General features: G+C 42.9%; 1 protein-coding gene across 8 annotated transcripts in view; it reads left to right on the forward strand.

Moving 5' to 3' along the window:
* Positions 1-26608, forward strand: part of NRXN3 (neurexin 3) — a 1016594-nt gene that overhangs the window by 629412 nt on the left and 360574 nt on the right. The gene's annotated exons all lie outside the window — the stretch shown is intronic.

Genomic DNA, 26608 nt, shown 5'->3' on the forward strand with positions numbered 1-26608 from the left:
GGCGGGACGGGACGGACCCGCTAGCATCCTGCCCCTGAAATGCTGAGCAATGCTCAGCAGCTGGACTAGCACTGCCTCTTGCCTAGCTCTCCTGAGTCTGCCCACCCTGAGAGGAGTTGGCCCAGGCCTGGCTGACGTGGGTCCCTCATCTCCACCTTCCCCTCTCCTCTGTCCTGTGTCCCGTGGCTTCTGCCTTCAGCCACATCAGCTGGGAGAGGCAGGCAGGCCAGGGCCTGGCCCTTTCCCTGCAGGGCTGCAGGTCAGGGTCAGGTCTGGCCAAGGTGTGAATCGCGCAGCAGTTCTGCTCTGCCACCTTTTAGGCAAAGGTAGTGATGTACTGGAAAGGTGACTAAAGTCTCTGCTATTGTACCCAGCTCTGTCCTTCTCCCTCCCAGCTTGCTTTTCCTTTAGCTATTCCTGTTGAAAACCCTTTGGGGCAGGGACTGGCTGATCCCTCATATCCCTCACTTTAGCACAATAGGGACTCTCTCACATGGTCCTTGAGTATTGCTGCGAATAACAGGGCTCCTGCTGCTAATGATTAATAACCCATAACTGAGTTTCACATGGGTGGTGCTTAACAGATGGTCTTGATGTCTGGCATGGCACTGGTTCCCTTCCCGTGTCGGGCCTGAATGTGTTTCTCTTGCTTTTTGGGGTGGATGTGAACTTTAGGGTAGAAGTGGGAGATTGATAGGCTGACAGGATGCTGCCACTTGTGTCTGCAAAACTGGCTGCGTGCCTCCAGCTTGACCTGTTTTGCCCAGCGCCATTTCGGTCCTGAGTCCTTGCCTCCGCAGCGCGGTGCTATTCTGCAGCGCCCTGGGCTCCCCCCTCCCGCACTGCCAGAGCACCGGCAACCTGCCCTGCAGTGCTTCCAGCCACCCTCTTCCCATGCCCTCCAGCAGCTCTGCCAAAGCACCTCCTGCTAATGCAGCCCTGCTCTGCTGGTGCTCAGTTGTGACCCGCAGCATCTGCCTCCTGGCTTTGTTCCTGAGCCTATTCCCTCTCCAATGTGCCTCAGCTCAGACCTGCAATACTGAGCTCCTTCTACAACTCTGCTAGTGTACCTATAGCCTTAATTGAAGGTCCATCCCTCGCTGTGCCATCTGAACTCTTCAGACTGCTCGTCTGGTTATCTGAGCACTTATCTGTGACATTCCAGGTTTCACTATCGATGTAACCCTAACACAGCCCTGCCAGCACATCCTTCTAGTGCCTACTGCAGCCACATCATGCGGCATTTTAACCAACTGTCCCAGGGCTCTTCCCTCCTTTCCCCTCTCCTTCCAAGCGGTCCGTTCCCTCATTTCTGATACTGGTTCTTCTTCTTCTGGTCCTGCACAGGTGTGTTTCTGTAGGTGAGTGCTCCTATGATGGAAGGGGATAGCAAAGTCTGGCTCATAGGTCACTTGTGAGGAAAGGAGAGAAGGATGTCGCAAAATGTGATAGTGGTTAGCCTTGATGTAAAAGGCAGGCAGTAGTCTGCGGGAGAGTCCACAGTCTGATTCCTGGTCAAGAAATGATAGTTCTTTTCTCCTTGATGACTTTTCCATCTGCCCTGAAAGCCCAGCAAAGCCTCATTTAAAAGCCCTGGGCAAAAGCTGTTATCAACTTCAGTGAGAGACAGGCATTTTTCCTGTGTCCTCATTGCAGTAAGGAATCAAGGGAAATGGAGAGCTCAGGGAGCTCAGGCTGCTATATAAGCCAGCCTGAGATTTTTTTTTTTTCCTTTCCTAATCATGCCATGTAGCCAAGCTGGCATGGAAACCCCCTTTAGCCGTGAGTAAGGGAGGGGGGAGAGAGAGAGAGGAAAAAGAGACCACAAAGACAGCTGGTCTTGTAAACACACGCATGATTTATTTTTGTGTTTACTTTCACTGTTGCATGACAGAGGCCCTTGGAATTTGGATCCATGACAGTGTTGAGGAGTCAGGTCCCAGGGAGGCCGTGCACTCCCTGTGTTTCCTGGGATTTGGGTTTTTTTTTTCCTAGAAGGAAATAAAAAAATCATTCTGACTCCTGCCGTACTTGGTGGCTACATTCATACTGGTTTCGGAAGGAATCAGGTCGGGATCCTGGCCACCCTGCTGTGTTGCCTCCCAGTCCCGCAGTACTGACCACCGTGGCTCAGTCTTGTATTTAACCATATTTTCCTTTTTTCTTCTACATCCTGGTGGTTTTCTGTCTGTTTGAAGAAGCGGATTAGTATCTGGCACAGAGGAAAAGTAAATGTCTCGCAAGCAGTGAACACTTGTTTGGAGTCTGTGTTTAGTGCTCCTTTAAAATCAGTGGAAAACCTTCTCGTGTCTTAACTTGAACGGGACCAGGCCCAGATCTGGCAGTCGTTACCATGCTGGTGTTACAAGAGTTAATTCTGAAATCACCGAGCTGGTGCTTTCCGGTAGTTGAGCTGCAACCTGCAAATGTAAAACTTGGCACAGCACATCTTCTCAAGGAGAAAGCCTTTGTAACAGGTTTACCTCCCTGTCAGCAGGGGAGTGAGCCTGGCCAGGCAGGGGACTTCAGCAAGTCAGAAGAAATCTTTTTTTCCATGCAAAAACCTTCCTAGACTGGCAGAATCTTTCTCCCTGAACAATAGGAAGGGAAAGCCACGATTCGTCTTTGTTTCACTGAGGGCTTGCGGGACAGAGGGAGGAAGAAAATCCAACCGTGGAACAAAGTTGGGGCTGTGTTTATTGAAAGTCCACATATGCTGAATCCTCCTGCCTCCCCTTAGCTATTTAGCACCCTGCTGGGTCAGCTGCTTTACCAGAACCTGCAGTAGTGGCTTCACAGCCCCTCTTTCCATGTCCTCATCGCCTCAGCTGATGAATAATGCATGCCTCTGGTTGACAGATAAAATGAAGAGATTTGTGCGTGTTTTGTCTTAGTGATTAATTAATTAATTTGGTTTCTCCTTTTCTCCTCCAGCTGTTTTTTCTCTGGCCCTCCTTAATGGATGGGGAGCAGGGGTGCACAGAGGCAACGTGATGCCTCATGCAGGTTGCCCTAGCTTTCAGAGTACTGCTGTGCAGGGGCAGCTGTGGGAGCAATGGTGGGCGTGGGGGTGTTTCTCTTTTGGTTTTCACTTTGTGGGCACTGGGCTTGCTCAGGCTGTTGCACAAGTCACAGCAAAAAGTGAAGGCTTGTTATGAGGACTGGCAGTGACCAGTCACCAGATCTTGTAGGTGTAACTCTCAGGCCTTAGTCAATTCTTAGAAGTTCTGTCATTTATATGAGGCATTTCCATCTCTTATGACTTTTTTAAAATTAGCAAATGAGAACAAATGCTTGGACAAATCAAGCGAGTGTTTCCATAGAATAGGCAGGTATTCTGCAAACCAGCGTCAAAGCTTGCCACACACAGGTATGATAGTGTACCCTCTTTATAATATGTATGTCCTACTCCTTGCTGCTCCTCCAGTGTGACCTATTCCTCATCTCAAGTGTCTTTGTTACTTCAATCCTGCCTTTTCTATAAAATAGAAAACTAATTCCCAGTCCTTGGCACTGCCTGTTCCCCAGTACTGAGCAGGACCTTCCCTGTTCCTCCATCATCAGGAGATTACTTTGAGCAAGGGTTGGTAGCTTTAACAAAAGGGGAAAAATCATTCTATACAGAGCAGTCGGTGATCCAGTAAAATTAACTTCATTCAGAGCTGAAATTAGGGTTGCAGTTAAGTTCTGCAAAGGTGAAAAGCTAGAAGTCTCTACTTTCTGTGGCTCGCCTCTAGTCTCCTACCAACAGTGAAGCCTAATTTTTTTGCAAAGACTAGTGATTCTGTATGCCTGAATGTTTACATTCCGTTCCTCAGAGACATTAACAATGACTAATATTTTTAAAGAAAGGTGAAGTCTGCTTAAGTTGTCTCAAGGTGGCTATCCAGAAATCTAAGCATCCAAACTCACTAGTCCATTATAGTCTTGTTCAAACGATCATAGCTGAGCTTTGCCCCCCTGTGCTGAGTCTCTGTAGCTCTTCTGAGAAAGCACAGCGTTCGGTAGTTGAACACAGGAAAATTCTGGTCTACACAAAGGCTGTTTCCTCAAAACGAGGTTACTATTTGACTTACTCTTTGCATACTTCTATATGGAACAGTTTCCGATGAGGTGCTTTGACTTCTCATTCTGTGCACAGTATTAACTGTTCCCAACTTGGAATAGCTTGCGTTGATCTGCAAAATTGAAGCTTAAGTCTGTTACCTCGTACTTGATCCTGGGAGATCTCAATGATCTTATTAGATCTGGAACCTAATGTTATTGTTGAACCCTGTCATTCTGATTGAATATATGTCTCTGTGCTCTTTGAAACATTGCTCAGACCCGTGCTGCTGAAGATACAGTCTCTCAAGACGTGTTTAAAAAAACCTACCTTGTGCTTGTTCAGTATCTCATAGCATATTTTGCAAAAGTGGGAATGCTAGTCCTGAGTCAGAATTAGATCAGGGCTTTCTTCCTCCTTATATTTTCTTTGCAATTTAGACTGGAGAGAGGTGTCGTCTTCTCTTTATCATTTCTGCTTTTGGGTAATACAGCCCTTACTTGTCAAGCAACTGCCACATTCTACTGCAGAGGTGACTGCATTTCAAAGACAGATGAAGGATCCTGCTGTATGCTTTGTATAGGCATTGAAGTTGTAAAGAATAGTGGGTTATGTGACGCAAACTACACAGTCAGAATGCTGCAGAATGAGAATAGTACTTTTCATAATATTTCTACATTTAAAAAATGGAATACATTTTTCTTAAAGATACTGGCCAGTTCTCCTTGTTGTGGTTTTTTTTCTTTTTTTCTCTTCTTTTGCCATGGCATGAAAATACATACTTGAACAATGTTACGATAGTCACTGGGTTGTTATATACCATGCTTTTGGAAGCTCCAAATTCCTTACACAGGTCTTGGTAGAAGCAAGAAAAAATACCTAGGTCATCTAAGGTGGGAATACTGACAAGAACAGGATAGTCTTCAGCTGGCATGGGGAAGTTCCATGGTTTGCCGTACAGAAGGTAACTGAATAAAGAGCTGGAGCTTCTAAGTGCAAGGAACAGATGTTTTGTCTGGGAAGTACACAGGATGACCATTCTTCTATTTTCTCCATTTCCATGTGCTGTGCCTTAAGAAGACCGACACTCTGTGTGGTTGCCTAGGATTACAGTCCTGTGCTGGTTGGCAGTCATTTCTTTGGTTTTGCATTTCTGTTGTTCTGGTGGGCTTTGATAACTATGAAAGGTCACTTGGACTAGAGAGAAAAAGGTGGTTTTCATGTCTTCTGTGTAACCTCTGCACACAAGATGACATGCTGTTGACCAGTGGCTCCGATTTGTTGTATGACCTTGGTGAAATATTACCTTTCTTTCTGACTTGTTTTTCTTCATCTGTGAAATGAAGAGAAAACCATTTATCTCCTAGGTGAGGTGAGCAGTCCTGGTGCACCTGTGTGCTTTGAGATCCCTGGCAGGGAGCCACAGAAGTGTATGAGATCCCAATAGTCCTCTTGGGCTTTAGATGTCAGAGCAACTTAAAAGAACAGCTTCAATCTCTTCTTGAAGGACAAGCAAGACACCTTCAAATTCTGGATATAGATCCCAGTAGCGTTTTCCCTCCTAGCTTTAAAGCCTGGACAGGCTGTAGTGCCAAACACCAGCATTGGTGTTTCTGAAGGAGCAGGAGAGCATTTCGGCCAGAGTGCTGGCTGGGCTGAATTCCAGGCAGCGCCGGAGCCAGGGGGCTGCGATTCACCACGGCTCCCTCACCACTCTCGCAAATTACTTCTCTTGCGCTCTGTGTGTGTGTTGTTTTTGCACATTAAAACATAACTACTTATAACCCTGGGTGACTTTTCTCCAAACTATGAATTTAAAGTACTTCCGACACTGTCTTTTAGAATTTGAATATAATTATATGCTTTGGGTGTAAATTGTGGTTTTTGCTACATAAGAAACTAATGGAAATGATCTGTCTGTTCCTGTAGTTTACAGATTATATGCTTTAGATCTGAGGATGTATATTTAGGCTGCTTTTCTGTATGGTGTATTAAAATGAAAATGAAGTTGGTGTGAGCAATAGTGGTTGCTAAGCATGAATAGCAGGCTGATAAAGGACATTACTAAATTGATCCAGTGCTAAGGTTTACCTTATCATCTCTTAGTTTTGCACCTTTAATCTCTTTGCATTCTTGATGATGGAGAACAGGAAAGTGGAAAGTATTTCACAGTCTATAGAGGGCCTTGTGTCTGCAGAAGCTCAAAGGACAGGGTAAATGAATCAGAAAGACGTAAGATATTGCTAAAAAAAATCCTTCACTTTTTCTGTGCATACCACGTGGTAAAGAATCAGGGAAGACTTTGTTCTCTAGAGGGCTCAGGAAAAGAGTACCATCAGGCTGACTCGCCTGTTTAGTGAACAGGCCAGGCTCCATTTAATAACTGCAGAGTAAATCTGTCTCCATGCTATCCTTGGAACATGGTTTTGAATTTAGAACAAATTCAGCATATCCACATTAAGCAGACCAAATTATTGGAAAGGGAGAGGAGATGAAGTTTGTTTTTTTCCAACAGTTTGATCTTTAACATCACGCTGGATGACAATAACTGATTGTCTGGACATGTTTGGGTGAACCCTTTGGTTCCTTGCTCATCCGCTGTGCTGCCCAGTGAGGGTTTTCATGACTCGCTGTTGTGGCTGGATCCTGAAGTTACAGCAGCCTGCTGCTCTTGCTCCAGTTGGTTTGCTTAATGACCCCAGCCAGTGGAGGTATTACAGGGATGATGTCTGGAAATGTTTCTATCTAGCTGGTTCTGCAGGTTTGCTGTTTCAGCTACTAGATGTTTCAGTGCGCAAATGTCCTCCACCACTTCAAACCATAGCATGAGGGCAAAGCAGCAGAGTACGGGAATGTTCCAAATAGCATTGGGAAGGCAGTTACGCGGTGTTTAGGGGAGAGAACACACAGTAGACAACTGTGTATTGAGCACACTGGTCATTAACAGTGTTTCTCCTTATCTCACCTACAGAGCATACATAAACATGGCTTTAGAGAAAGCAAGTCTACCAGTGTTTTATTAAAATTGAAAACTTTCAGCACTGCTCATTTTGTCAAGCAGGAAAACTGGTTTCTTAAGCATATACGTGTGCTAGCAAATGTTGCAAGATGGTTTGAGATCTGCCTGCCTTCTGCAGGGCAAGGGAACATGTTTGACTAAAACAAGAATTGACCTGAAATTGTTGAAGAAATGCAAGTGTTTTCAAAGAAAAGAATATAAAAAAAGGCCTGATTCATTTTGATTCAGTTATTACGCTGCCTGGACTATACATAGAAAATGGGTTCTGCCAAGGTCTCCACCTGGCTGTCTACTCTGGAAAGATTCTCACTGTCTGGTTGAACACTCAGGAATCACTGTGTTTATTGGATTAAAACCTCTGAGTTTCTTGTACTTCATCTTTTGTAACTTCCCTGAGTTATGGTGATCATCTGAGACAGTTTCAGTCCAAAGACTATTGGAGCTTGTAGTTATTTAGACACATTTTCTGACCTACAACCACTATGGGTCTTTTAGTATCTGGTGAGGTGAAAGTGGAAACAGTAGGTAAAAAACTGGCATTTTCCTCTTTCCTTTGTTTGTTCTTCTTGATTTACTTGTGTAATGGTAGCCCATCTTAGCTTTTCTCACATTCTGATTATGCTACTGATAATTATGATGTCCTGGCTTTCACAGAAGAGTTTGTCATTCACTGATGTCCACTGAGTGCAGTGTTTAGGAATGCTGGTGGCCTGGACAGGACTTGGAGAAATCTTAAGTTTATGTGGCCTACATCTAGTCATCTGCTTCTGTAACCTCTCTGTAGGATTGCAGGAGGACCCTCTGTTCCCCCAATATCATCTTTTCTTTGCAGTTAAGTAATGAATGCCGAAGCTATTCCAAGTTTCTCTGATCTTGCTCCCCTGTCTGCAGTCCAGCATATATCCTTCAGTGTAGGTTTGCAAGATACTGATGACGTTGAATGCTTTTTCATTTTTTATTATCTCGCCATGGAGTCTGCTCTCCTTCCTGTGCCCTCATGCATTCAGAGGCAGTTCATTAGAGGCAAGGAAAAGGCAAAGAAATTAATTTTCCTTGAGAAATGTATTCAGCACCTTATACAGGCTTGAAGAAGAGAAACAGAGCAGAGAATTCTTACTTTTGTCTTTTCAAACTTTTTTTTTTCTATGGAGAATCTGGAGAAAAAAAAGTCTGTGCCCTGCAAGCATCCCTTTACCTGGTTACTCGTGTTTCTGACACTAGGCACTATGAGCATGCTGGGCTTGCAGTAGCCTGGAACAGAGTAAGGTGATGGGGGTGCCTGTCCTCCAGAATTGATGTGTGTTGTCTTAGGAAAAAAAGAATATGTCTTGTAACCAAAGATCAAGGTGGCAAATTCTGCTCAGATGAATGCCAGTAGCGTATATCTAAGCTTATTTCACTTCAAGTAATTGTTATTCCAGGCAGGTTGGTTTCTACTTAACAAGCCATAGCCTCAGGCTACTTTTCCTGGCCCAGTCATTAGGAAAATACACACTGGCAAAATGAGCAGCCTCCCCTACTGGACTAATTAATACTTGATAGCTGATTTACAGAAATGGTGAAAACTTGAGCCTTTTGTGCATTCCCTGGTGAGAATTTTTACCATTGATGTCAATGAAGCCATATCCCACTTGGCAATGGGCAATGCTGAAGAGGTTTTTCCTCAGCAGCAGAACTGAGGACAAGAACCCCCAAACTTTTTCCCTAGCTCTGCCACTGGCTTACCTTGACATACTGGATGGTAAATTTAGAGGCACATCATACATAGCCAGGTGTTTCAGTTTCCCCATGCTGTAGTGCAGAAATGTGATGAGTATTTAAAATCTCTTTAGATCCTGACATAACCCATCTGAAAGGAAAAGCACTATATTGTTATTGTTCTTTCCCAACATACTGGAAAGATATTTTTGAACTTCAGCCAGAATATTTGGTCCTTTGAATTTAGGGACCATCACAGCGCTATGGCTCCTGGTACTGTCTTTGGATGAAGTCCTGGGAATTCATCCCTGTAATGCCTTGAGAAGGATTGGTGCCTTTTTATGCAGCCAGTTCTGCAAAGAAATATTGATCCTCATCCCAAGAATACAGTGACAGAAAAATGGGGAATGCCTGGGCTGCATGGTTAAATGCAGTGTTTTGTTTCAGTCATTTCTTTCTGAGAGTGAGTGATTCTCTGCTGCTAGTGACGGTTTCATTTACTGCTTCAAGGAGCATTATGGACATGCATTTCTCTTCGCTGGTTCCAGAAATCTGGGGGGATGTTTTACACCAGTGATCCAAAGAGCTGACCACATCACCCCAGCCTCTACTGTGTGTCCCTGTTCACTGTCTTCTGCTTCTGTCATAAGTTAGATTTTGTCTGCAACAGTTCAATCAATTCATTTTACCAAAAATTGTGAACAAAATTATCGAGGTGATTTCAGCTAGCGAGAGAAAGAAGAGGGGAGGGAGAGAAGAGGAGGAAGATGGAAATTAAGCTGAAGTGTAAATCAGCCAAGGGTACAATTCCCATTCTTTCTTTCTTTTTGATCAGAAGTAAAGGAGGCAAGGATTATCAGAAGAACCGTTAAAGATCCAAGTAGTTCTCAACAAAAAGACGTGGACAATTTGAAGCTGGAGGGAAAAATGCATTAAAGAAACAGGAAAGGAAGGAGCAGTATCAGAGCTCAGCAGCAGGGCTGCTGTGTTGGCTCCTCTTGATCTGAGCTGAGGAGGTTCAGGGTGCTCTGCAGAAGGCTGCAGGGTCTGCAACTTGCCCACCAGAGCCCCATGCTGCTGATGTTCAATTTACAGTGGTCTTTTAGCCACACGCTTTTTTGACCTTGGACCTAGACTGCAAAGTATTCCGTGTGTTTTTACAAATCCAGTTACTGTGATGACTGAAACACCCATTTAGCTCTTTTTTTTTTTTTTTACCGTTGCCTGTGTTCTTGGAAGTCTTACTGCCAATATCTAGAACAAGACATTAATACATTTAGCTTATTACCTACCAGTCTAAAGAGTCAAGGCACTTTTTAAAAAAGTTATTTTCTATGGAGGGAGAAAGGGTGGATTCTGCTGCTGCTCGGCATGGGAGGAGCTATGCAATGCTTCATTTGTATTACTAAGAAGGTCACTGGGACAGGCCCAGGTAAAGGCTGGGCTGTACGGCAGTCTGCAGTGGTGCCTGGGGGTGTGTGCTTGCCCTGCCTGTGCTCCTCTGTTACACAACAGGAGGCAAAGAGCAGCAGTTTGTTCAAATGCAGTGTCTGAATAGTGGGCATTTTTGTCTGGGCACCCCTGCGTGTGTACATAGGGATATGTGTAGTATTTCTCCTCAGGGAAGCTTGCTTCTCTTCAGAAGCAGTATCCGGTTTTTACGTTTCCGCTGAGCTTTAGGATTATGCGTAATTCATGTCCATAGGGAAGCTGAGTTCAGATTCAAGAAGGGGCTAGGGGCTGTGTCTGGAGACTGTTTCCCTTTGAATACTGAATAAAGACAAAGCAGTCATATCTGCGGGAGCTCTTTGTTTCTTCTTTTTTCCCATTTCACAGCCTGAGTGACCATCCTACAGCAACCCTTTTCTATAACCTTTCTGGGTTCCTGGATTCAAGGGCACCTTCTAGAGAAGCTGATTCAGTCCCTGGCCATCATGTAGCTGAACTTGACCGTGTTTACACAAGTCCTAGTTAGTCAAGAAGTTTAAAATATGGCAACAGAGTCCCTGATGTGATATGACAATGCAATGTCATCATTTTCTGGTGCAGTGCTAATGGTTTCTAATTATTTATAAAATAAATTATTTATAAATAAAATAATTATAAAATTAAATAATAATTTTTACTTATATGATCCTCAAACAAAAAACCAAAAATGCAGTGGATGGCTCTTGTAAAAGAGATTTCTGTTATCTTTGCTGTTTACATCCTCCTTGCTCTGCATGTCTCGGAATGAGTCACAGAAAAACAGTGCAGTCATTCCAAAATAATTTGTGGGAAGGTTTTAGGATCCTGCCATGCAAACCTCGGCTCTATAAATTCATGGACAAGACTGTACTATTAGAAAATTATTTGGAGTCTTATAGTCTGCAGTCTTGTAGCTACAGTCTTACAGTAGCAAAGATCCAGGAACTCAAAAAGATTTTTGGTTCAAATTACAGTTGAGTCATGGATTCTGTCAGTAATCTCTGAGGACAAGGCTTGGAAAACATATGAGTGAATGTAGAAATTCACTGATAAAGAAATCCTGTATTAGAGTTGAGGTAAGCAAGGGACTAAACTGTCCCAGAATGCTGAGCTGCAGGTAAACTCACAGTACAATCAATGATACGTCAGCACCAATTTTGGTTAGATGTTGATATACAATTAGAAGAGACATATCCAACCTGAAGGAAGAAATTAATCACAGAAGATGATAAGAATTTCCATACACATTGGTCCATCTGGTCTGGTATTCTGTCTCTGGCTGTGGCCAGTGCCAGTTGCTACAGATGGATGCAAATAACCTCTTTGATATGTTTAATTGTATATCCCAAGGGAGGGTTGTGGGTTTTTTCCTTGACCTCACAAATGGTGATCATCTTATGCTGTAAAGAACTGAGAAGCAGACTCATTGCAGTTTTATCCTAGTTACAATAATTTCACATGCCATTCTTTATTAATAAGTCTGTTTCTTATGCTAACTTTTTGCTTAGCTATTTTTACATTGCTATCTCAAAGCATTTAATGTAGCTTCTTAAAGCATCACAGCACTGATAGGGGGCAAGCAACCAGTTTTTGTATTTCTTGTTCTAAGATGAGAAAATGGGACATGGAGAGAGAAAGCAGTTTGCTGAGTCAGAAACTGTCGCCACATTTAAACAGCAGGAGTTCTGCTGAAGTCCCTAGGTTTACTGCTTTCTGTCACTTAACTCCAGGCCATCAGGGTGCCTAATTAATAGGCTTCGGAGGTTAATAGATTTTAGGCTGTCTGAATGCAGCTGTGCACAAAGTCAAACCTGACAGTACAGCCTGGCACTGTCCTGTTGTCCGGTCCACTGCACCTTTCACGTTGCTTTTACTTGGTGGCATGACTATGTTTCTGTCTAGAATCTGCTCACGGAAATATGTGCACAGGGGAAAGAGGCACATGCATAGTTAGGCTGACACTACCAAGAAGTGTTGACTGTCATGATTAATCCACTCATGTACCTCAAGACTAATGTGTCTCAAATACTTACGATTTACTGTTTGTGGGCAGATTGTTGATACGGTGCATGTGCATCGGGTCTTCCTGGAATATTTGGCTGACTGCACATGCATTATAGCATTGACCTGTGCATAAGCACTGGAAAACTGGATGTCCAGAAATGCCAGACACATGTGCGCAACCCTCCAGTTTCCTCAGACGGAATTTCCAGGTAGAAGAATAAGACATATTTGGGGAAATATGTGCATATAGCAGCCATACCTCTTTCTCTTCCTAATAGTAACCCGCATCAGGGACTTCTGAGGACTGGAAATACGATGTGTGTGTGTGAGAGAGACTACGTATTGCTTTGCAGAAAAGCTGGATTTGTGTGCATTTGTGTGTAGTAAAAACAACCTCAGCCATACTAAATGCTGCCAGAAATGTTTTCTCTTCTGCCTCTGAACTGCATAGACATTAAGCCTGTTGTGTCCACTTTTGAACAGCAGCTGCCATGTACTCACAGTGTTTCAGTTACAGTCTATGGTGCATGGAAGTAAGTCCTTTCTATTCAGTGTTTTCATCTAAACTAATGTAAGCCTCCCAAAGAGCAGCTTTCAGATAAGAATATCCCACACGGGAAGAGGCAGAGTGGTCTAAGCAAGGAATATGGAAGCAACAACTCCTGGATATGGGTCCTGTTTTGACCCTGCCTTCTGCTATAGCTCTAGACAAATCAGAGCTTCACCTCTGCATACTCTAAACTCCCAGGTGGTAATGGGAAGTTGAAATACTTGCTTATTTCCTAGAGGCTTGGGAGGCATAACCAGCCTGATCTTACTTTCGCCATTACAAACCAGAAGACATTTGGCGTCAAGACAAAGTCTGTTGTGCTGGCACCGCGCTCCCAGCTGGCTAGAGGTCACGTCAGATCCCTTGCTGGCACAGTCTGTACCTGCATATCTAAAGAAGTAGCTCTGACCCGTGGATTCCAGTTTCAGCCTTGGCTGTGGTAGTGTGCAGAGCATTCATGTACATTGTGCCAACCCTCTATGAAAATCTTTATTGATCTCTTGTATTTGTCTAGCAGTTGTCAGACTCAGCAGCAGAAAAGAGATGCGAGGGAACTTGTGGCCTGGGCAGAAAGGACTTCCCTCTGTTGTAGTAACCTCTGATGTGAGTAGGGTACAGAGAATGAACAGCTGTCCCATCTAGTTTATTCAAGATTTCTTTTTTTCCATCTATGATATGGGACAAAATCCCAAAATGTTGACAGTGTAGAGCTGACTATCCCAAGGAATTCAGAGAGGGTCAGTCCAAGTATCTTCTTTCAACAACTACTGCTCAAGGGAGATAGATCATATCTTTATGTGAAACATCCAAGCACCTGATGCAAAACAACAATAATAACAACCCTTTCTCTATGCACAAACACACCCATTGTATACACTTGCTTATGACTTAACACCATATGCAGGAACTTAAACAGAAAACAATTAAACTTTTATAGGAAAAAATAACATCATTAAAATATGTTTTCCCAAAACCCATTCGTTCCCTAAAATGCCTGTAGCCCTTGGACTATTTCTGCAACAACCTTGCCGAATTCATCACCAGAAACAAAATTCATCCAATGAAACCAAGCCACAGATGGCCTGGTTTTTGTAGTCATGATGGTAAAAAGTCACTCACAATAAAACCATCCAAAGCCTTGGATTTAACACATGCGTGGTCCAGAATATGGACCAATGCTGCAAAGTCATCCAGTGCTGCAAAGGCCCTCATGAAACGGAAGCTGGTGAGACCAGAAACCTGCCGTGTGCCATGGTGAACTCACACAGACACTCAGTAAATAGAAACATGCGGTTAACAGTGGGAGAACATTTTTTACAAATAACCACTGTAACCTATCAGCCCTGATCCTCAAGGGAGTCCTTCAAAACAGTTTCAAAGGAAGAGCTTAGAAACTAAAATTTGTAACTGTTAGACTCTCAAAATCAAGGGCTCAGTATAGCAAAATTGATTTACAGTACCTTGTATTTCTTCTTACATCCTGCTGCCTGTGAATTCCTTCACATCCTATAGGCAATAATTAGTTCTCTCTCTGGCCCACCGAGGGAGAGAGCATGTTACTATTGCTAGTACCACTCCCCATGGATCTACAGGTAGCAGTAACCTGTTCCCTCAAATTGACTAATTTATTAGGTAACAATGTTGAATTCAGAGCTATTAGTCTAAACCTGCATGTAGCTTTGAAAGCTGCTGTTACACTTTTAGATCTGAATAGGGTTTATGTTCCTTATATTTTGTATTTTATCCTTCTATATGGGTTGGTCTACTAAGGGCAAATCTTGCTTATTTATATCCTTTGATCATCATGGGTATAACAACATCATTACAAGAGTTTGAATCTTTGACATTTTTTAACTTCATTAAGTATTTATTTATTAAGCTTTCCAAACAAAACATGTTTTTAATGAAACTTGAAACCTTATTGTTAAATGCCTAAACTTGTTTAAAACCGAATATAGAACAATTCCTATAAATAGTTTACTTCTGATGAATTACCCTTCAGTGGAAAATTCTCAACCAATGCTAGTCATAAAAAGATTTGGATACAAATGCAGACAAAAACGCACATTTATGCCATTAGAACTGTTCTGAAAGCCCGGGTTACATGACCATTAATCCATTTAGAAGGCTCCCAAAATAGTTGCTGTTATTTCTCCCTTACTTGATACAGTGTGGCTTGAACAGCAGGAGGAATGAGAAATATTTATGGATCTTAGCTGTAGGTGACTGGGGCTCTGGAAGTGAATATTCTAAACCATGCTCTCTTCCCAAGTTTTTAGCCTTAAAACTGGATGTTTGTGGTATTATGACTCTGTAGCTGGGATCTTAATTGAAGAGGAATTTTAAAATTGAAATCGGTATCAGTGGGATTCTGAGAAAAAGCATTCAAAGACGATGGACCAGTGTCATACATCAGTAATAAGGTCATGGTATTCTTTTAACCACCGCTGTGGAACAAACCCTGTGTGTTCCAAAACAAAAGTCCTGTAGGTTTTTCCAAGCCAGGCTGTGGTTGTGGATTTCTTAAAGTATCGTTGATTCTGTTATGAAAATATTTCATTGTGAACTTCCGCACTAATTCTGCACAAAGAAATTCCAGTCTCTAACCTGCTACTGGAGCAAGCCTGAACTGTGGCTCAATCCCACCTTTACTGCTAGGTGCCATACCATGTTTTTTCGCTGTTTAAAGCTAGATAAATTTAAAGCCCAAACAATTCACTGTTTAGGTAATACATTGTTTAGGATAAACAATATGATATGTTAATGCAATACATTACAATACCTTGTTCAGGCACATATAATACAGTCACATTTGCATAAATGAATAATCATTGCATGTCTCTGCACATTATGGATTTGCATACCTAAATTAGATGTTTTAAAATTTGTTTCTCAGTGGCAGTTATCAAATGGAATATATAATTTTGATAAGATCACAGACATGTGGGACAACATTTAGTCTTAATTTTGCAAGATTTCTGTCTATGTCTTTCTTACCAAACTATTTCTTGCTAACATCATTGGTACATAGCTCTGTGTTTGTGAATCTGGAGGAGAGCAGGGTCTGAGAATCTGTTTCTGGATCTTCCGTTTTCGGGTTTTATAATCTTAGCCAAATTATGCAAACTACTTACTGCAGTTTCCTTCTATGTGTGGGAATTACGATAGTGACCCAGCTTTGTAAAGCATTTTGAGATACATAATAGTTTTTGATTATGTAAGAGTCAAGTATTATTGTAAGTGTACACATAGAAAGAAGGATATATGTCTGCATATACACATTACATTTAGAATGGGGTCCTTGATTTTACCCTTAATTTACCTGTCCTAACATAATATATACCAGAAGCTTAATCCTTTGCATTGCGTGGTTATTGGACTAGGTATTTGGGGATATTTTTGAAGTGGATATTCATTAACACCATGATCTTATCCAGTTCCTCATTTAATCTATATTGAGCTGCCTAGATGTTATTCGTATTCCCCTACCACCTGCAAGTCAAGGTCTTGGGGAAACAGACTGTTTATCCCCGATAGTTCATCATCTAAGATAAGCCAGGGTTGTCTGCAAAATGCAATCTCATCAGGCAGGCTCAGATAGCATCTCACTTGACTTTTTTGCTTATTCCATTAACACAACTGTCCTGGAGATTTGGGATGCTCAGCTTTACCGTTCTGGCAAGAGCAAATGATTAACCGGGGACTGAGATTTAGCCATCATTGGCTCCATTAAACATGACAACCCTTTTAGTTGTTACACTGAACCTCTATAAGGCTGTGCTCCCAGAGAGCATTTAAACAAGAGGGAGAGTGTGCAGCATGCAGTGGCTTTTGTGACAGCTGTGCACCATTACATTACACTTTTAAAAGATCTTAATTCGTCTCAAGAAAGGTTTTACTTTCTCCCTTTATGTTGTTGTTGTTGATTTTCCATACAGGTATTCACTAGCACTGGCATTTTAGAGGTAAAAGGCAAGTAGGGTCCCTAATTCCTATTCATTGGGCTTACTTTCTACAGCTTAAATAGCTCTGGGGAGAGACCCAAGCAGTTACCACTGATGGGTGCATGCAGCAGCAGTGGTTGTACGCATGTGGTCAGGACCGCTTAGCATTCTGTGTCTCTTCCTGCGCAGTGTGGCCCAGTAAAGCAGTCCATTCAGAGTGTCCTTAAGCTGTATAGTTCATAATTTGTACGTGAAATTGTGGGCATGTGAATAGCTAGCCTGCTAGAAACACTGGTTGGTAGGTTTGTGGGTAGGTAGGCTGCGGAAAATTCAGTCTTTGTTGTGTCCGCATTGAAAGGGACATTCAGCCTCATTTCAGTGCTTGCATTTGCAGAGAAGAGAGGAGAGGGAAGGAGTGCAGCAAGGAGTGGGTTAACTGCCTGCCTTTCTAAAGAGCTGGGCTGGAAAATATTTTTCAACTTACCCTTTCAATATAGAGGTTTTGATGCTTTTTCTGTTTCACAGCATTCAAATGGATTTGTTTTTCATGTTCTAAGGGGTTTTACTACAGTTATAACCATTTTGATAACAGTTCCAATAACATTTTTGATAAAAGAGTTAGCATTTTAAATGTTTCAAAAATGAAAAATGTTGAAAAGTAAAATGTTGCAGTTTTTAAAAGACCATTTTTCAAATTAAGAAGTCTTAAGTTTGAAAACATTAAAGCAACTGTATTATCTAAGAAAATCTGCACCAGAATGCTGCCAAAGGAAGCAGAGGCTGGGAGGGGAGGAGGGACGGGGTGGTCCTTCAGATCTAACTGTGAGGAACCTCCCTTGGATGGTAAAAATGCTTATCCTAGAGAAGCCCATCTCTAGGTGATGGTCAGTAGCATTTACAGGTGTGACAGGAACAAGAAGGCATTGAGTGGATTGAGTTGAATCAGCTTGTGTTTATTCCTGACATGTAATACGGAAGCATTTTAATCCTTTGCCCAGCATGTCTGCTTGTTAAACTTTCCCAACCTAGCAGAAGTCTCCAAAGGCTGTTGACCACAGCCCACTTTGTTTTTAGAAATATACGCATCCATGCCAGAGATTTTCAGGGGAGTCCAATCCTTTGGATTATTTCTCTTGCTGTCTGACACAGCTGAGAATTCCCAAAGTTTCTCCAGTCTGGTTTGTGTCTGCCAGTGCTGGGGGGAGATTATGAGGCCAAATACTGCATCTAGTGGAGCAAATTTGGAAAGCTGCACTCCACAGTGGAGGGAAATGCAGGGGTCCTGCCTATGCTGTATGGTTTGTGTTGGGATCCGAGGAGGACAGCGCTGCTGCTGTTCTTCATCCTCCATTCCAGGCTGCAAACCCCAGCCTTTCAGAGCATGGAAATTGTCTTTTTAACTGGCTCCTGCAGTTAGGAGAGAGAGTGCTGCTGTACAAAAAGTGGTATAAGGTACCTCCACAGATACCCAGCACTGTCTGTTTCTCAGCTGTTATATGTGTAAATACCATAGGATTGTTCTCATCATCTAACAGCCAGGCAAAGTACCACTTGACTGTGGTTTCCTCTAAATCCGATTTTTGGACACTTCTGTCTAAGCAAGGAGCTATGGATTGGCCTCACAGAGGGTAATGCTGATAAAACAGTTAATGAAGAAAAGTTCTGATCTTAGTCAGAATCAGAAATAATTAGAAATAATTAGAAAGGTTAAATAATGTGTTCATGATCTAGTACAATGTGCACAAGAAGAAGTGAGACCACACATTACATACTGCCAAAATATGCTGTAAATTCAGATACCACAGGAGAGTACTGGTTCTGATCCTAGTTCTGTTCTGCTGTCTTTAACAGCAAACTTCCAGGTTTACGCTGATATCAGTAATAGCAGAATGTGGACCATTTTACTTGTAAATAAAAAAATTGCAGGTAGAGAATTGATTTTTAGAAGCCTGCTTAGGCTATTATTTTTATTTCTTCTTCTGGCACAGGGGACTTTTTGCCTGCCACAGGAGCGTGGCAGCAGAGCAAGGCGTATTCTGGGGCGGAAAGTGGGTGTTTGGGAGGAGGAGAGTGATCGGCAGGGGCAGATGGGTGCTGCAGTGCCTCTCTGACTCAGCCAGGCTCATTTTATCAAGTGTGTATGTTAGGGAAGTTGTACGTTCATTAGGCTGGAGATCTCAACAGATGAGGTTAAAGCCCCTTTCCCTTTTACTTCATGTTGATTCTGGTGTTAATATTTTAAGATACACAGGATAACTTCTCAGTAGGTATCAATATATTGACTCATTCTACTCAGTGACTGTAGCAGAGCTATGCCAGTTTATACCCTGTGGGGATCTGACACCCTCTCTCTGTTTTTATCTGCTTCAGGTGTCTTAAAAAAAAAGAGAGAGTGACAGATTGCATATGATCTAATTTCTTCCCTGTTCTGTCCGGTGTGTCAGCCTTTCCGTGACAGAATCCAAGGGAAGCTGTGATTTGGAAAAATAGTACATTCAGTACATTGTAATGCTACACCAAAACTCCAAGCAGTTTGTCCATCCCCCCAAATCTTAATATGAAATTTTACTTTGTAACTCGAAAGAGGACAAGATCAAAGGACAGGTATCATGTTCCTTGCAGACGTGGAGAAATACTGCATTTGTGGATGAACTCGCAAAGGAGCAGGGGATCTAGAATTGTTAAACATCAATATTAATTATACTAAATCTGTCAAATTCTACTTTTAACTGTGTGGTGTTTCCTTATCCCTCTGACGTAGGACCAAGAAGATGGTTCAGCATGGTGTTGGGGAGGCTGTGCCACAGAGGGGCCATTGACAAGGCAGCATGACAGGTCTTTCACTGCTAGTAAGAAACTTGCTGTTTCAAGGCTTACCCCTAGAAATGAGGATGAGACCTAGGAGGTACAGGAGCACGTCTTCCCAAAACTTACTAGAGCAGATTGTAGTTAATAGTCGTCTTGTGGCTATAATGGTGCTAGTGTGTAAATGAAGCGAGGTTAGTAAATCAACTGATAAAACTGGACTATAACAGACTAGTTTTTTAACCTGAAAAAGATTTTGTGTCTGAACTCTTGCCTGTTTATTCCAACTACATTAGTTGCTCTACTATATCAGTTCCCTCTTACAGCAGTGTTTGCTGTCCTTTCACCGCAGGGTGTGACACTGGCTACTGTCATAGGCACATACTGGACTACCTGGGCCTAGATTTCATCTGAAATGGCAGTTCTGGCATTTGAGCACTGAGCTCACTCTTCTTGGGGCTAGGGGGCAGGTTGTTACTTGTGGAGATATTTTTGGTATTAGACTTGCAACTGGGAATCCTCATCACTCATTGTCACTGACATTGTCTAGTGTTAATCCTCATTTCTGGCTATGTGCTAATTCTGTGATTTGTATCCTGACTCTTTAAATTCTTCCTGCAGGCTTACTTGGATACTGACTTTTTCTTCATGTCTTGGCCTGCACTGTTTCATCATGCTTTTGTGCACTGCTCATCAGCTTTCAGGGTCCACAGCAGAGGCATTCACACCTCAGGGCAAAGCAGGGAGAGCAGAATTAGACCACCACTGAATGCTTTTGATGCTTCTACTAAGTAGTGTGGTTTGGGCTCAGGGCTAATAGCAAAGCAAGGTGGTGTAACTGAACAAGCAAAGGCTTTCTAAAGATAGTGCCCTATTCACCCTGCCATTCAAGGAACAGAGCAGGATTGCTCTAAGGTTGAGAATTAGCGAGCGAGTTCTCTTTTAGTCCTCCAGGTAGCTGATAAAACTGGCACACATGTGGGAAAGCTTTTAGGGAGGTGTGAAGTGTGGGAATGCAGTCTGCTGAATAATACGCTGCACTTGGGCTTTGGGATTAGAAGATAAGACTGCCAACTTTTTAATGCAGTAGCTAAAAAGGTTAAGGGATTAATACCATTTATTTGCTTCATTTTCACCTGCACCCGCCAAAGCAAAACTTTTCTAATCAGTATGTAGCTCCTGCTGAGCTAGCTGGCTTTTTTTTTTTTTAAACACAATTTTTTCTATATTGAAAAAGCCTGAGAAGGAAAAAAATGGGTAAGGAAAGCTGAAGCGCAGGTAAGGAGGGTTGGGACACGTTTTTGTAATTGATTTAACTTTCTTTCAAGTGCCTCTTAGTTACTTTTCTGCTAGCACACCTAGGGTAACAGCATTTTTTTCTGTAGCAAAGTTAATGCTCTGTGTATTTGCAGGGGAGGGAGAGCAAACAGGCAGCGTTTTCTTTAGGGCTGCAGAGCAGAACAAGAGATGAGAAAGCAAGAGTCCTTGTAAGGCTGCAGGGCTTGGAGCAGCAGAAGAGGGAAGGAAGGGGCTGCTCCTCGCCTGCCCCGAGGCAGCTCTGAGCTATGGAGCAGGGCGTAGCGGATGGCAGGGACCTCCTATCTGCAGGGTCACCCCTGGAATCTGCTTTAATTCTGCTAGAGACCAGTTTAACCCTGTATCATCAGTATTTCCCGCGTGTTTTAAATGTGACAAAAAGGGGTGTTTCACAGAGTTTAACATATGTCTAAATGGGGCTGATATGTTTCTAAATTATTTTCCATACCAGATGAAAAATGTTTCTCCTATGTGGTATTTGAACAAGTCGCATATTTAACTGCTAAGGGATTTTCATTTCTTTGCTACTCATTCAACTGGCAGTCCTTTAGTGTGGTGTCATGGCATGAAGATCTGCGAGACTTAGGTCAAGCAGTGAAGTTTATTTGGTACTTCAAAATTACATATGGTTACTAGAATTTTTTTCTGGATACAAGAGGTGAGTGACTCGTACTGTATTATGTGACGAGTGGCAGGTTAAAATCCTAATTCCCGTCTCCAGTTACAGAGCAGAAATACGTAAGAGCATACGAAGAGTTACAACCGTGTAACCATAAGCAAGTGCAAATGAGATAAATTATTATTTGCAATTTTACAGCTGTTTACATGTCTAGAGCCAGCTAAAACTATCCTACCAAAATAGGACAATATCTTTAATTCCATTTCATTGAAAATTGAGTTTCATAAGGAAACTAAGTATCATAAGATTACTGAGGCCGAGAGAAAAGCAGCACTTCATCCAGGTGCACAAAACCATTCTGTTTCAGAACAAGTGGAATCCAGGAGCTATAGCGTGTCCCAGGTTTACTAGACTGAGCCATATGTAAGTAGTAGCAGTGGCAAAGTCCTCCTGTTACGGTTCCATCTATTTTTAGATTTATACCTTTAATCTCAAACCGAGTAACCCACCACAGCACTTGGGGAATGATAACCAACTTTAATATCCTGATGATACATTTCCTAGATAACTACATTGATCAGCACTCTAGAAGTACCTTAGGTAGATAGAGAAGCTGTATTGTATCTCATTTCTGTGACACCAAGAGCTTGGCTGACAGGATCTAGCTAATAACAAAAAAGTGTGTGCCAGATAATTGTGATGAAGAAGCTCTGCGTACAGAGAGGTCAAGAAATACCATTTTGTGGCCTCTACATTTTGAGTCTGAGACCAAAAATATGTGGGACAAGGGGGCACTGTGCTGCTCTTTGATTTGGAAGTGCCAAGTTCTTGTAAACTGCTAAAATGGATGGTGCATTTTCCCTATTGGGGAAGTCCTGTGCAGTGGCAATACATTGATGTGGACCTCACACCACTTAGTTTTAAGTGATTTTAGGTGTGGAGTTTTCCTAGAGATGCTGTTCCAGAGCATTAACAGAATCCTGTTCTAAGTATCCTTCTCTGGGAAGTTTGGCATCAGTTGCCTTTCTTCATCCAGCCTAGTCTTACCTTCTCAAATTCTTCCCCAGCTCCTCCCCTTGTTTTCCATCTGCAGCTTCTGCATCCCTGCAGATGGCTGTACCCCACAGTTAGGGCTTTATCTAGACATACATATTTAGCTGTGTGTAGGAACTACAAGTTACTTTTTATTTATTTACTTTGAAAGACTCCCTTGAAGAACTTGGCTTCCATCTGTTAAAAATGCTACCTCTACTTGTCCTCCCTGATGGAGGCTTGAGGAAAGGGAGGGGAGGATAAGCTGCTCTCCCTAACAAGCAGCTTATATTTAGCTGAGGAACAAAATAACCCAGATCTTTGGGCTACCTGTGGAGATAGGCACATTAGGCTCCTGGTGGCCAGTGTTCCCACTTCTCACATTCATCAGATCTGGGCCAGGCCCATGGAGCAGCTTCTCCTCCCACTGTAACAACCATCCCAGTACATGATAAATGTTTCTTTTGGAGGGAGGGAGGGTTGGAGGGAGAAGAGTGAGAGTCCTGTTCCTTCCTTTCCATCTTTTCTAATTGCTTTCACATAGAAACTAAACTGCAGCCCCCTGAGCACCTTGAAGGATTAAATGCTGATCAAAGGCAGGTTTAACCGTATCCCCAGGACAAGCTCCTTAGACACCAAGCAGCACAAGCCCTGGGTTAGCACAGCAACCAGAAAAGCAGAATAAATTAAAAATTATCATTTCAACATGAACAGAGCAGAGTTTTGGAAGAGGAGGCACTGGGAGAGTTCAGGGGAGCAGAGTATGGGGGATGCAGATGGAAATGAAGTCAACATTTATCTCATACATATAGCCAGGAGACATGCTCTGCTTCTGATCTTGGCTGATTGCTGGCATCTGCTGCCACACGCTGCCTTTTCCCTCCTCAGGTCTGGGCTTTCCAGCATAATAGCATTCATGGCATTAGATAGGAGTTTGTGTTATTAGTTACAACCTAAGGGAGGAGGAAATATTTGGGGGATAAATTAACAGATCCCTCAGCTATCCTGATTGGCACTCAGCCCTTTAGTTCCTGCCCACTCTGTTCCAGCCCATCTTTTTATAGGCTTGCAAAATGTTGAGTATCTTACTCATCTGTTTATTTTGCAGTGATTTCCCTGAGCGAATTCTGCACTTGCAGTTTCTGGCTTGGACATAATCAGAGCACACACTTCTGCTTTGGGTTTTCCTAGCACTGGCAAAATCTGGGGAAAAAAGATGCGCTGACTGTTGAAATTTATAAGTGGGGGAGATACTGAAAAGGAGGATTATTTAGCTTTGAGGACAGATGAGTTAGAGAAGACTACTTAACTTTTAGTGCAAGGACTGTGAAGGATCAGACAGCAAATGATCAGCATCTAGTTCTCACAGTCTTCAATAATATGGGACCGAAGGGCCAACCAGCAACACACGGCAGAGATGTGAAAAGAAATATCATTTTGCACTGTGAACAAACCCTACATCTTTATACCATCTATTGCCACTTCATACATTTGCTCAAAATAATAACAAGTTGCTGGTGTAAGACCCTGGATTGTGTGCAGCCTTCTTCATGGAGCAGGAGAAGAGATGCAGTAACTCTTCCCTGTCTTTCTCGAAGCCCAGCTCCAAACCTTTTGGGGGCTGTGATCATGGTGGCAGGCTAGTGCTCCTGTAAGAGAACAGGGCTGGGCAGAGGAAGGGTATATATAGGGTCTCTACTGCTTCCCTATAATCCTGGGTAGAGTTAAAGTAGAAAGAGTCAGAAATCCTGTTTACAGTCCCAGTTCGCTCCCTGCCCTCATGGACAGTGACTCAGAGGCACATTCGGGCTCTAACAGAGGGATAATAGAATCGCATGCTTCAAGTCATTATCTAATCACTGTAGAGGTCAGGAAGGAGTTTCTCCCTGTGATGCCTGGCTTCACTGGATGAGCCAAGCATGCTGCAAGCTCTTTTCACTCCCTCAGTGGAGTTCAGAGGCAGAAGGCAAGATGTGATGGACCATCAGTCCAATTCAGCATGAAAACCCAACATTCTTCTGAAAAATCAGTGGTCTCACAAGAGAACCTCTCTCTTGCACACTGGTGTGGAACAGGCAAAGAGCTCTAGCTCTCTGTTCAGCTATCACATATGAATGTGAGCAGCATGAGCAGCAGAAGCCTTTCGTGAAGGTATATCTTTATTTGTACTAAATAATGAAAGGAATTCCTTATGAGTGAATAAACCTGCCAAAAGGATTCAACTTGCTCACTAAGACTTCTCCTTTGCTGTGAGGCTGCAGTGCTGCACAGATTAGAAGCCATCATTTGCTACAGCATTAGCAATCCTTTAGGAAGAGAACTTAAATAAAATTACCATGTTATCTGACTTGTCCTTCCTGAAGAACAACCACACACTTCTTTGTTTTGACCCCCTGGATAGTTTTATTTGAAAGAAGAGTTTGGCATAGGAACCTGCAAGTCTCAATGTGATTGGAGTGAAGAGTGATTTACTGGTCCATCAAAGGCTTGGAAAACAAAGGGGCCAAGCTCAGAGACTAAGAAGAGGTCAGTTGGTTTTAGTTCCTGATGCTTATTCTGCTCCTGAGTTCTTTGATGTATATCCATGGCTTTCACGCTGTCTAGCTACAGAGGGTCATCTAAACCTTGGATTCTGGGATGAAAGGAAGAGGCTGAGCTGTGCATGCCTTAAGGAAGTCTAGTGAAATGATGGCTTTGTTGAACTGGCATTAGTAAAGTACACAAGAGTATTTACTCAAACTCAGCTGTTGGGTTGTGTTAGGATGACTGGTAGAGGAAAAAAAAGAGGTCAGAAGAGCTTGTGAAAGGAAGGGGAGGGGTTGTCCAGTACTGTTAGGTGTACTCTGGAGGTTTTATGGCTTTAAGGTGGTTTTGTTCCATTTAGGAAGCAATCAGCCTTCCATGAGCATGTCCTCTGTAAGCTAAGCAAAGCTTTGCTGTGGCCTCTGTAGATCTTTTCGTGCCTCTGTGAGTTGTGTTGTTATGCTGCGATGTGCCTCAGGAATTTTTATGTTTATTCTCAACACTTGTGATGAATTAGGGAAGTGTGATTATCTCTGTTTACAAGCAGGAAAGCAAGACTGTCAGGCCATAGCTAAATTTACCTCTGCATTTATACTGTATTGCCCCGTGAATTCTTGGTCTCCCAGTCATCTCGATCTTTTACCAGGATGAGATCATGTGGCAGCTCCTCACCCTCTCATTTTTCCAGGTTTTCCATTCATGAAAACTGGGGTGTTAAGTGGGAGGGTTGACATGTACCCAGTTCTTGCCCTAGTTTGGATTTGGGACAGAATTAGGGTACAAACATGGACTTGGGAGCATGAAAGCTCCCCAGGGCCTAGCGCGTGCTCCTTCCTCTCGGGCTGGGGGGGAACAGTGAGCCTGACAAAAATTGACTTTCCTGTCTGCCTGGAGTGGATGGTGCAGGAGCAGAAGTAGTTGTGGGTGACTGACAGCATGAAGAAGTTAGTGGTGGTAGGGGTGTTTGGGAAAGACAGTGTAATAGGAGAGCGCCATAGAGATTCTGCTGTCAGGACACACTGACACCAAGGGCACCGGGACAGGCAGAGAGGTGGGGAGACAGGCAAGAATGAAACTTCCTAATCAGCTGAGAGAAACAAGATGGACTTTGAAGCAGTGATGAGAGGGCTTTGTGGAGGTACAGAGACATGTAGGAGACAAACCTCATACAAAATGCAAAGTGGCTGCCATTTTAGTACCTGTTTCCTTGCTTGGCCGGGGTGGTGTTCCTTTGATGGTGTGGCTGTGGGGCTTGGAACATCACAATTCTCAGCAAACACAGGCTGATGAGGGTGTGCATCTGCATGTATACACACACAGATAATTACATACACATACGCACATGCTCATGTCTTACATCACCAAGTGATGTCAGACTTCACAACGCTGATCCTTTTTCTTATATCTGGCATGAGGCTATAAAGCCTTATTGCTGTGGGAAGAGAATGAAAGGCTCACACTGAGGAGCTGATCCATGGCAGAGGCATCCAGCCACTACGAGCATGTGCATCAGGAAACCTCAGGGCATTTAGAGACAGGAGTGGTTTGGCTGGCCCCTCGGCTTGGCCCTTGTGATTTCAGCAGG

This window comes from Pygoscelis adeliae, unplaced genomic scaffold (assembly GCF_000699105.1).
Source record: "Pygoscelis adeliae isolate BGI_AS28 unplaced genomic scaffold, ASM69910v1 Scaffold71, whole genome shotgun sequence".
Taxonomy (NCBI): domain Eukaryota; kingdom Metazoa; phylum Chordata; class Aves; order Sphenisciformes; family Spheniscidae; genus Pygoscelis; species Pygoscelis adeliae.